We start from the raw sequence: 12,508 nt of genomic DNA, 5'->3' as shown, positions 1-12,508 counted from the left end.
AAACTTAAGTGGGGGAGGGGATCATAGGAACCTCTGAATTTGTAGCTGCCTGGGCAGAAATGCAAGTAGACTGGGCACCCCATATGCAGCTGGATTTTCATGTCTTGTGGGACTGAGTACTTCATCTGTGGTGTCTGAGCTAACTCCAGGAGTTAGTGCAATAACTGAATAAAATTGTTGGGCAACCAGCTGGTGGCAAAGAATTGGCTGGTGTCAGGAAGTAGGAACTCAGAAGTACTGACCCAGCCTATGACATAGATGAACCCTGAAACCATTAGGCTAAGTGAAAAAATCCAGACACAAAAGGTCATGTACGACTCCATTAATATTAGGTGTCCAGAATGGACAATTTATGAGATAGAGAGTGGACTAGTGGTTGGTGGGGATCTGAGAGTGATGGGTTATGGACACGGGTTTCTGTTTGGAGAGATGAGAAGATTTGGGAGTTAGATGGCGGAGACGATTGTACAACTTTGTGAATATACTGAAAAAGCAGTAAATTGTACATTTTAAAAACAAATAAGGAATGGGACTGCCCCGGCAGTCCAGTGGTTAGGACTCCAAACTTCCACTGCAGGGGCATGGGTTCGATCCTTGGTCAGGGAACTAAGATCCTGCATGCCACATGGCGCAGCCGCCAAGTAAGAAATAAATAAGGAAATAAACCTTTGATTAGAAAACCAAAAGGCTGGCATGTAACCCAGTTACACAGGAGGAGTTATCACACCGGCGGCCTCTGCATAGAACAATGCCCTGGACGGAGGTGCTGTAAGGACAGACCAGGGAAATTACAGCTTCCGGTCAACTGACAGTGACTTCAGAACAGCTGATTCCATAAAAGCAGCTATTTTCAGGCTATTGCCTTTGCTGAGCCTGATACAGAAGCCAAGTATTTCTGTCTTGATCACAGAGCCATACCCTTCCTTGCTAACTCTTAACATTTACTTTCCTTTTGTCTTGTATCACTGCTTACAAGAAATCATTTGTTTCTGACTGAAAAAAAAAGAAGAGCTATCAGAAGACTAGGGCTATTGTGTTAGCCTGTGTTCTTCCTGGAAAGCAAAGATTGAGACCAAAGTTTGAGTAGAAGCGTTGGCGGTAGGGAGTGGGGGTAGGTGGGCAGGAACTGGGGAGGGTGAGACAGGAAAGGAGGAAAACCAGTATAAAGGTGTGTTTTGGGGAAGACTGTTGTAGGAAACTGAGGCCGCGTGTTCTTAGCACTTTCCGAGGAGCCGTGCTGAAGGGCCTCAGAATCATCCACCCACTTTGTTCAGGAAGGACTGGTTCCTGATCCCACTGGTCAAGGTTCGCCCCACGGGGCACTGACTCACCTGCACTCCCAGGCAGTGTGTGCCTGAGGGCCGAGGGGATTTTGTGGGTATCCCCCATCTCGGTCCCCGAGAACTGTGCCCAAGAAGAGCCAGTGGCTTTTCCACAGGACTCATACCATTGGCCCCTCTGGTTCTTGGGACTTCAGATTTGGATGGAGCTGTTGCACCAGCTCTCCAGGGCCTCCATCTTGCAGACGTCAGATGGTGAGACTTCTCAGCCTGACCTTGCATTAGAGGACATTGGATGCATGCACGGAGAAGGCAATGGCACCCCACTCCAGTACTCTTGCCTGGAAAATCCCACGGATGGAAGAGCCTGGTAGGCTGCAGTGTAAAGTCATGCCTAACGTGGACCCTTAGCCTGACATTCAGTGAGTCATAATGAGCTGTCCAAGAGATCATGGGAGCCTCTTCCTCGGCCTCCTAGATCGCTCCTCTGGGGACACCTGGGTACCACATCCTGAGGACACTTGAGAACCCTTACAGAGAAAACCGACGAGGAGCTAAGGTTTCCTGCCAGCATCAGTCTGCCAGCTACAGAGAAGGTGCAGTCTAGGAAGTGACTCATCAAACACTGAAAAATTAATTTCTGTAGTTTGTAAGAAAAATAATTGGGGCCCTGGAGTAAAAAGTGCCAATTGATAGTTTTTTAAAAATTAAAACACCTTAACTTTACACTGTGCTAATGTCAAATACATTTCAATTAAAAAATCCACACAAAGGACTTCCCCAGTGGTCCAGCGGCTAGGACTCCACACTCCCAATGCAGGGGGCCCAGGTTCAACCCCTGGTTGGGGAACTAGACCCACATGCTACAACTAAAAAAAGATCTCACAAACTGCAGCAAGGACCTGGTGCAGCCAAATAAGTAAGTAACTAGATAAAACATTAAAATAATAATAATAATGATTACTTTTTTAAAGATAAAAATTCATGCAAAAAAATATAGACCATGAAAGCTAAGAGTCTGATACAGGACAGAATTGTTTCAGGCTGAAGAAGTAAGGCATCATGGAAGAGGTGAGACTTAGATCTGTAATATTAACACAGATCCACAGAAGAGATATCTGGTTTCAATATTGTATTTACCTAAATGTAATATATTTTGCTCATCGACTGCTTACAGTTTAAGTAATCCTCACTTTCCTACCTTAGCAGGGAACTTAAACATATGTAAACATAAAAGAAAATAAGAAATGGGAAGGATAGTCCTTTCAACAAAAGGTGCTGGGAAGTCTAGATATTCACAGGCCTGAAATTGGCTCCTTTCCTTACTCCATACACAAAAACTAACTCAAAATAGATGAAAGACCTAAACATAAGTGCTGAAACTGTAAACCTCTTAGAAGAAAACATAGGGGAAGTTCTCATGACATTGGATCTGACAGTGACTTGGCACCTGGCAACAAAAGCACAAGCAACAGAAGTTAATAAATTGGATTTGATCAACATTAAGAACATGTGTGTGTGCTTGCTTCGGCAGCACATATACTAAAATTATCAACGATATAGAGAAGATTAGCATGGCCCCTGTGCAAGGATGACAGGCAAATTCGTGAAGCGTTCCGTATTTTTTGTAGAAAAAACGGTTCAGTGTTTCAAAGGACAGATGTCAATATAACTGTGACTTGAAATAGTGGCAGATGAATATGTAGTTTATCACTGATTCAGAATAAAAGTTATTTTTCAGAAACAAACAAACAAAAGAACAAACATTTGTGCATCCAAGAATACTATCAAGAGAATGAAAAGACAGACTACAGAATGGGGGAAGACTTCCCTGGGGGTCCTGTAGCTAAGACTCTGAGCTCCCAGTGCAGGAGCCCCGGCTTTGAACCCTGGTCAGGGAACTATATTCCACATGCTGCGACTAGGAGTCTCATGCCCCTACTCAAGATTTCACTTACCACAACTAAGACCCAGTACAGCCAAACAAATAAACATTAAAAAAAAAAAATAGAATGGGGGGAGATATTTTCACATCATATAAGGAATCAGTACCCAGAAGATATAAAGAATGCCTACAATTCAATAACAACAACAACAACAAAACCACTCAATATAAAAATGGGCAGAAGGCTTGAATAGATATTTCTTCAAAGTATATACTCAGATGACTAGTTAGCATATAAAAAGACGATCAAATCCCCAGTCATTAGGGAAAAACAAATCAAGACCACAATCAGATATCACTTCACAGCCACTGGAATGGTTATTATACATAATGTATTCTTTTAAAAAATGAAAGTAACAAATGTTGGTAAGGACATGGAGAAATTCAAACACTTGCGTATTGCTGATGGGAATGTAAAATAGTGCAGCCATCATGGAAAACAGTTTGATAGTTCCTCAAAAGCTAAACATAGTACGACCATATGATCCAGTAATTCCACTTCTGGGTATACACCCAAAGGAATTGAAAGCAGGAACTCAAACAGATACTTTGCACCCATGTTCACGGCAGCATCACTCACCATAGTCAAACGGAGCTCCACAGACAGATGGATAAACAAAATGTGGCCCATCCATACCCGGGAATATTGCTGCTGCTGCTGCTAAGTCACTTCAGTGGTGTCCAACTCTGTGCGACCCCAGAGACGGCAGCCCACCAGGCTCCCCCGTCCCTGGGATTCTCCAGGCAAGAACACCGGAGTGGGTTGCCATTTCCTTCTCCATTGCATGAAAGTGAAAAGTGAAACTGAAGTCGTTCAGTCGTGTCTGACTCTTCATGACCCCATGGACTGCAGCCTTCCAGGCTCCTCCGTCCATGGGATTTTCCAGGCAAGAGGACTGGAGTGGGTTGCCATTGCCTTCTCCAACACAGGCATATTATTCAGTCCTAAATAGGAAGGAGATCCTGGTGCTGGCAACAACAGGGATGAACCTTGAAGAAGTTGACTATGTAAACTAAGCCAGAAGCAGAGGAACGAATGTGCTTATATGAGTTACCTGAAGTAGACACATTCCTAGAGATGGAAAGTAGACCAGAGGTTACACCAAGGTCTGGGGAGGGAGGGAGGTGGTTACTGCTTAGCGGGTACAGAGTGTCCATGCTGGGTCACAAAAAAGTTTTGGAAATAGATATTGGTGATGGTTGTAGAACATGCTGAAGGTAATTAATGTCACTGAATTACATACTTGCTGCTGCTACTGCTGCTAAGTCACTTAAGTCGTGTACAACTCTGTGCGACCCCAGAGATGGCAGCCTACCAGGCTCCCCCATCCCTGGGATTCTCCAGGCAAGAACACTGGAGTGGGTTGCCATTTCCTTCTCCAATGCATGAAAGTGAAAAGTGAAAGTGAAGTCGCTCAGTCGTGTCCCACTCTTAGTGACCCCATGGACTGCAGCCTACCAGGCTCCTCCGTCCATGTGATCTTCCAGGCAAAGTACTGAAAAAATGGTTAAAACAGGGACTTCCCTGGTGGTCCAGTGGCTAAGACTCTGTGCTCCCAATGCAGGGTTCAATTCCTGGTCTGGGAATTAGATTCTACACGCTGCAGGTAAGATTCTGCATGCTTTAATTAAGACACAGTGCAGCGACATAAATAAATATTTTTTTAAAAAATGACTAAAATGGCAAATTTCATGTTTTATGTATTTTGTCACAATTAAAAAAAAAAGAAAACAGTGCCAAAAGAAAGGAAGGAAGGAAGGAAGAGAATAATGTTAAAAGTCCTTCAAAGGAACCCCTTCAGTAACATCCAGGGCACCCAGATAACGTCTTTAATAAAGTAATTTTCTACAGGCGTCTGGAATATGTGATAAGGCAAAGTGATGAGCAGGACAGGTGTGTGATGAGCACACACCTGTGTGTCAAGTGGGGGCATCTGCAGCTGCTGTCCGTGCCTGGTGATGACGATGCTTTGAGAAAAGCAGCTTCAGACTGGGTGGTTGGCTCCGGTTACTCTGAAATCCAACTCCTTCAAGGTTGAGCTCCCCTCTTGACCTCCTTGTCGGCTGCTCTTTCGTTGTACTGAGCCAAGGCCAAGGCCAGCTTACCGCCTGATTCAGGAGACACTCAGATGTGCCATCCAGGTATCTCTTCAGCTTCTACTGCAGGCGGCTAGAATCCTCAATCAGATACTTGGCTACCCATCCTGCTCTGTCATCTCTGCTTTTATTTGTATATTTTTGTATTATTTTATTTGTATCATGTTGTTTGCTTTTACTAATTTTATTGGCATATGGTTGCTTTACAATGTTATTGTTTTCTGCTGTGCAGCAAAGTGAATCAGCTATATGTGTACATATTTCCCTACTTTTTGGGATTTTCGTCCCATTTAGGTCAGGCTTTCCTGGCTCAGATGTTAAAGAATTTGCCTGCAGTGAAGGAGCCACAGGAGACCTGGTTCAATCCCTGGGTCGGGAAGCTCCCTTGGAGAAGGAACTGACAACCCACTCCAGTATTCTTGCCTGGAGAACTCCAGGGACAGAGGAGCCTGGCGGGCTATGGTCCATGGAGTCACAAAGAGTCAGACACGACTGAGCAAACAACACTAAGTCCATTGAGGTCGCCACAGAGTGCTGAGTAGAGCCCCCTGTGCTGTACAGCAGGTTCTCATTTGTTCAGTTCAGTTGCTCAGTTTAATTCAGTTCAGTTGCTCAGTCGTGTCTCTTTGCAACCCCACGAACTGCAGCACACCAGGCCTCCATGACCTTTAACAACTCCCGGAGCCTACCCAAACTCATGTCCATTGAGTCAGTGATGCCATCCAGCCATCTCATCCTCTGTCGTCCTCTTCTCCTTCTGCCCTCAATTTTCCCCAACATCAGGGTCTTTTCAAATGAATCAGCTCTTTGCATGAGGTGGCCAAAGTATTGGAGTTTCAGCTTCAACATCAGTCCTTCCAATGAACACACAGGACTGATCTCCTTTAGGATGGACTGGTTGGATCTCCTTGCAGTCCAAGGGACTCTCAGTGTGTCTTCTCCAACACCACAGTTCAAAACCATCAATTCTTCGGCACTCAGCTTTCTTTATAGTCCAACTCTCACATCCATACATGACTACTGGAAAAACCATAGCCTTGACTAGACGGACCTTTGTTGGCAAAGTAATGTCTCTGCTTTTAAATATGCTGTCTATGTTGGTCATAACTTTCCTTCCAAGGAGTAAGCATCTTTTAATTTCATGGCTGCAGTCACCATCTGCAGTGATTTTGGAGCCCTCCAAAATAAAGTCAGCCACTGTTTCCAATGTTTCCCCATCTATTTCCCATGAAGTGATTGAACCAGATGCCATGGTCTTAGTTTTCTATATGTTGAGCTTTAAGCCAACTTTTTCACTCTCCTCTTTCACTTTCATCAAAAGGCTCTTTAGTTCTTCTTCGCTTTCTGCCATAAGGGTGGTGTCATCTGCATATCTGAGGTTATTGACATTTCTCCCGACAATCCTGAGTCCAGCCTGTGCTTCTTCCAGCCCAGGGTTTCTCATGATGTACTCTGCAGAGAAGTTAAATAAGCAAGGTGACAATATACAGCCTTGATATACTTCTTTCCTGATTTAGAACCAGTCTGTTGTTCCATGTCCAGTTCTAACTGTTGCTTCCTGACCTGCATACAGGTTTCTCAGGAGGCAGGTGAGGTGGTCTGGTATTCTTATCTCTTTCAGAATTTTCCAGTTTATTGTGAGCCACACAGTCAAAGGCTTTGGCATAGTCAATAAAGCAGAAATAGATGTCTTTCTGGAACTCTCTTGCTTTTTTGATGATCCAGTGGATGTTGGCAATTTGATCTCTGGTTCCTCTGCCTTTTCTAAAACCAACCTGAACATCTGGAAGTTCACGGTTCACATATTGCTGAAGCCTGCCTTGGAGAATTTTGAGTCACTCAGGTCCAACTCTGCGACCCCATGGACTGCAGCACGCCAGGCTTCCCTGTCCATCACCAACTCCTATTAACTAATAAGGTTCTCGTTATCTATTTTACACATAGTAGAGTATCTATGTTAATCCCAACCTCTCCATTCATCCCACCTCCACCCTCCTGTCACCTCTGCCTTTAAAACCTCAGTCTTTGAGCCCTTCTAGGTGCTGAATGGACTTCAAAACCATTGCTTTGCTTCTTCCTGTTTAGCACCTGCTGTTGTGACTGCCCTCCTCCAAGAGGCACGGAAAATGACTCTTCCTGGCCATTTCCTTTGACCATGGCGCATCCCCTGCTCCAGTGAGAGTGCAGCCAGGAACCCAGGCGCTCTCTCCACTCTGTCCCTGCCTTCAGATCATCTTCGCTGGACACAAGAAGCGCCTGTCCCTGCAGCCGCGGCACGGCCAACCCTGTGGCGGGCCCTCCTGCACTTGGCACTGTTTCCCCTGAGAACTTCCTGCTTGTTCTTTTCCATGATTTTTCAGGGCTTTGTCTTTCTCTGGCCGTATCCTGTGGGGGGATTCACCTCTCTCCTTCAAAGGCTTACGCCAGGCAGGATCTCAGATCGTGACCATTTTCAGAGAACTATGTACACAGGAAAAAGTCTGAGACATGCTCCCTAAAATGTTCCCTTGCTGAAATTTAATTTTGACATCTTGCCACATGAAAGTTTTTTTTTTTTTGAATTGCGGTAAAATAAACCAAACGTAAAATCTGCCATCTTAAGCATTTTTAAGTGTGCAGTTGGGTAGTATCGAGTGTATTCACACTATTGTGCAACCAAACCCCAGAACCCTCTGCGTCTGGTAAAACTGAAGCTCTGCCCCCATTAAACAGCAACTCCTCTCCCCCAACCCAGCCCCTGGCACCACCATTCTTCTTTCCGTCTCTGTGAATCTGACTGGTCCGTACCTCATCTGAGGGCAATCATACAATAGTTGTCTTCCTGTGTCTGGCCTATTTCACTTGACATAATACTTTCACGGTCCATCCATGTTACAGCATGTGTCAGAATCTCCTTCCTTTTGAAAGCTAAATAATACTCCAGCATGCACATACACCACATTTTGCTTACCTAGTCATCTGCTGATGGATCTGGGGTTGCTTCCACCTTTCGGCTACAGTGAATCATGATGCTGTGAACACGGGTGTATTAAATATTTTTCACTTCCTTCGGGTTCATACCCAGAAGCAGGATTGCTGGATCATAAGGTAATTCTATTTTTAATTTTTTTGAGGAACTGCCATACTGTTACATAAAAGTTTCAGAGGATAACAAAATCACCCAGAAATGATCAATGGAGGAGACTAGATTAAAGTGATACAAGGTGATAAATCTGGCATCTTTAAAACTCATCATCAATATTTTCTTTGGCCTTGGCTTTTCCTTAGATCTGTCCCTTTCCTTTAATTTAGGCTACAGAGTGAAGATGGTACTCTTCTCCAAGTGCCCGAGGCCCATGGTAACAGTCTCAGTTTATTGGAGAATGCCTTTGGGGTCCGTAGTGGAGGAGGAAGCAGGATTGAGCAGAAGGAGGAGTTAAGCTGCCACACAGGCGTTGATGGCAGTCTCGCCCAGCCCGGCAGGACACTCAGGAACCAAAATGCCTCGTCACATAATTCTGTGGTGGGCCGAAACAGCAGTCTACACACCTTTCTTGGTCACTGGATGTGGGCTGTCTTGGAAAGAACATGACTCTGAGCTTGGGGACCCTCTGCAGCTGAGATGGCTTCTGAAGCCAGCAGCTGGGGTCACATCTCCATCCTTGAAGGGGAGTCTGTGCAGCAGATCACCATATCCACCGTAGTAGTTTCTGAGAAAGACTGCTGACCACAAACACCAAAGACAAGGTGGCCAGGCTACCATATGATATCACTTATATGTGGAATCTAAAAGATGACACAAACGAACTTGTCTACGGCACAGACTCACAGACACAGAGTGGGTGTGTGACTGCCAAGCTGGGGGAAAGGACTGATGCTGAAGCTGAAGCTCTAATACTCTGGCCACCGCATGCAAAGAGCTGACTCATTGGAAAAGACACTGATGCTGAGAAAGATTGAAGGCAAAAGGAGAAGGGGGCGAAAGAGGATGAGATGGTTAGACAGCATCCCTGACTCAATGGACATTAGTTTGAGCAAACTCCAGGAGATAGCGGAGGACAGAGGAGCCTGACATGCTGCAGTCCATGGGGGTCACAAAGAGTGAGACGCTACTTAGTGACTGAAAAACAACAATGAAAGAGACGCACAGATACAGACAGCAAACTTGTGATTGCCAAGCAGGGGGTGGGGGTAGGGGTTGGGGGAAGGATGGATTGGGAATTTGGGATTACCAGGTGCAAACTATTACATACAAAATGGAAAAGCAACAAGGTCCTACTGTATAGCACAGGGAATCGTATTCAACATCTGGTGATAAACCATAATGGGAAAGAATATGAAAGAGAAAGAATATATATGTATAACTGAATCATTTTGCTGTACAGAAAAAATTGATACATTGTAAATCAACTATACCTCAGTACAATAAATTTTTTTAAAATGTGGCCATGTTAGTACAAAGCAGGTCATTTGCTAGAAGACGGTCTGTGTGGGTTGGTGAAGAGCACAGAGCAGCTAGGTAGGAACCCTCGGCTTTGTCCTCCTCAGCTGGGTGACCTTGGTGAGGTTACTGACCCCCCTGTGCTCCAGCTTCCTCCTATGACAGGGGTCACGCTAGAATCGGCCTCATATAAGCACTCACCATCGCATCACACCAATAACCAGCTCTGTATGTGTGACTGTCACCACAGATGCTTTGAGTGAAGATGGGGTTCTAGAACCTGTGGAAGCAGCGGGAAACTAGGAGGGTGAGGATTCAAAGTGAGGCTAAAATGAACAATGAAAGATGAGCAAGGCAGCACAGAGGTAAGAAATGAGACACTCAGAGAAAATAACACAAATGGCTGGGAAGAGAGTGTCCGATTGAACTTTAAAATCAAAGGGCAACAAACAAAACAATTTGGAAACATGACCTGGGAGCTGGTTCTCTAAATATTTCTGGGATCTTACTTGTAGCAAAATCGTTTCTTACTCCGGCTCCCTCTCCTTTTTCCAGTGACGCCACTACTTTTCTCTTTCTTCCTCCTGGCTTTGCAAGTCCCAACCCCTACAGATCCATAGTGGGGGACCACCTCTGCAGGCACACCTATTACAAGTAGTAGCAGGACTTGGATGGTGGCATGCAGCAGGTCAGAGAGAGGTGGGACGAGAAGATCCATGCACAAAAGAAGAGACTAAGACATCATTCCGTCAAGCAGGGGCTCCAGGCAAAACACATGGGAGTGAAACCCGGGAGCGTGACGTGCAGCCCCTTCCGCCCTGGCCATCAGATACCCCTAATGGTGGAAGTAAGGGAACAGCCAGGAGCGCAGTCAGCCCTGCTGCTGGGATGGATCAGAGACGGACAATGTGTATAAAAGTTACAAACCCTTCAAGATAGAACACAAAATAAAAGGAAGAAGTGAGAGCGCTCACATCCACTGAACTGACAGATGACCTTTCGTTGTCCTGACTTGATGGAGTCCTGCTCCATCCCATCCATGTGAGTAAGGCCTCTCCTTGGGGACGCCTCACCCCTGCACAGTGAGCCCACCTAGGCCTGCGAGAGAGGCTCCTCCGGGCTAAGCGTGCTCCGAGTTCTAGACAGTGTCCCTAGCGCCTGTGTGGTTCAGCATTACACTGGACAGCAGATTTCTCCCCTGACTTCCCAGCATGACAGCACATCTCTGAAAAGCGGCTGAGCTCCTGAGAGAACTCGGGATGGGAGGAGAGGAGCACGCAGAGATCCCCACGCCCAGAGCCCCGCTTTCCACCGCGCCAACAATGGAGCGCTCCTCTCCTCCCTCCACCAGCAGGTCCATTGTCCTCCGGCTGCAAAGGAGAGTGGGATAAACAGCAGCTGCGAGGCCCCTGCCCTTCCTCCTTGGAGGCCCGGGTACGGAATGTGAGAAGCCTGGCCTTAGTACAGCCGGTTCTGACCGCTCTCCAAAGAGAGCTGAGGAGGTGGGGACATCAGACCACTCGTTCAACACAGAACATCATCTGCAGGGAAAGGCTGGGCAGTTACATCAGCCGTCATCACTAATATTTTCCTATATTCTGCACTTGCAGAAACTAGAGGAACGACATAGTTTTGCAGACTTTATATATGCGTATGTGCAGCTGCCTGGCTCAGATGGTAAAGAATCTGCCTGCAGTGCGGGAGATCTGGGTTCAACCCCTGGGTTGGGACGATCCCCTGGAGGATGGCACACCAACCCACTCCATTGTTCTTGCCTGTAAAATCCCAAGGACAGAGGAGCCTGGTGAGCTCCACAGGATCTGGAGGGTTGCAAAGAGTCAGACATGGCTGAGCGACTAACACACACACACACACACACAAGCCTTATGTAGTCTCTGAGTCAATGGTTAAGTTTTTCTCCTTTTCTAATTAACTGTCGTGGCCCCCTACCCCTCAGATTCCTCAGATACATAGGAAATCCGCACTTCCTGGGGTCGGCGCGCTCTGTGAAGTCGCTCCAGGTGAGGGGCCTGTAAGTCTCTTGCCACGGCATTTCTGTCAACTGACCATCTCTGTGCGTTTCTGTTTAAAGACATCTTAGATACGTGTTGTTGGGTCATTAACACTAGTAGACATGGAGTAGGACACTTGTTTCCAGAAGAGGCTGAACTGAGAAGGTGAGCTTTGCCCCCCACCCCCACCTCACCCCCCACTGCAACTGGGAACATGCATGTGTTCGGGCAGCACTTAGGTGCATCTGCATACATCCTCAGAAGCCCTGCCAGCATGCTGTGACTCTGGGGTCACAGGTACATGTTAGCAAGGAGACAAATTCACAGGTACAGAATCCTGGAACTGCACGAAGTAGAGAATGTCCTGTGGGCAAACCCATGAGTGAAGTCGTTCAGTCGTGTCCGACTCTTTGCTACCCCGTGGACTGTAGCCCACCAAGCGGCTCCTCTCTCCATGGGATTTTCCAGGCAAGAATACTGGAGTGGATTGCCATTTCCTTCTCGAGGGGATCTTTCCTACCCAGGGATCGAACCCAGGTCTCCCGCATTGCAGGCAGATGCTTTAACCTCTGCACCACCAGGGAAGCCCGTGGGCGAACTCGTATGGAACCTGAAATCGAGAAATCCTGGTTTTATCAGCTTTCAGAATGTGGAGAATTCTATTCCAGGGCCACTTGGGATGCGCTGGCCACTGTGCACAGAAGTGACACTGCCATGTTCTGACGCCATAGTCACTAGACCACCTATGTGGAGA

At 46.4% G+C, this 12,508-nt stretch overlaps 1 non-coding gene across 1 annotated transcript; it reads left to right on the top strand.

Annotated features, from left to right (window-relative positions):
• The first annotated feature begins 2,798 nt into the window (after positions 1–2,798).
• LOC138438395 (U6 spliceosomal RNA) lies at positions 2,799–2,906 on the top strand. Its single transcript, XR_011256334.1, has one exon. It is a non-coding gene; the product is annotated as a U6 spliceosomal RNA (small nuclear RNA).
• Positions 2,907–12,508: the final 9,602 nt, after the last annotated feature.

This window comes from Ovis canadensis, chromosome 3 (genome assembly GCF_042477335.2).
Source record: "Ovis canadensis isolate MfBH-ARS-UI-01 breed Bighorn chromosome 3, ARS-UI_OviCan_v2, whole genome shotgun sequence".
NCBI lineage: Eukaryota > Metazoa > Chordata > Mammalia > Artiodactyla > Bovidae > Ovis > Ovis canadensis.
Note: the sequence above shows the minus strand (reverse complement) of the source record. Positions and strands in the feature narration are given on the sequence as shown.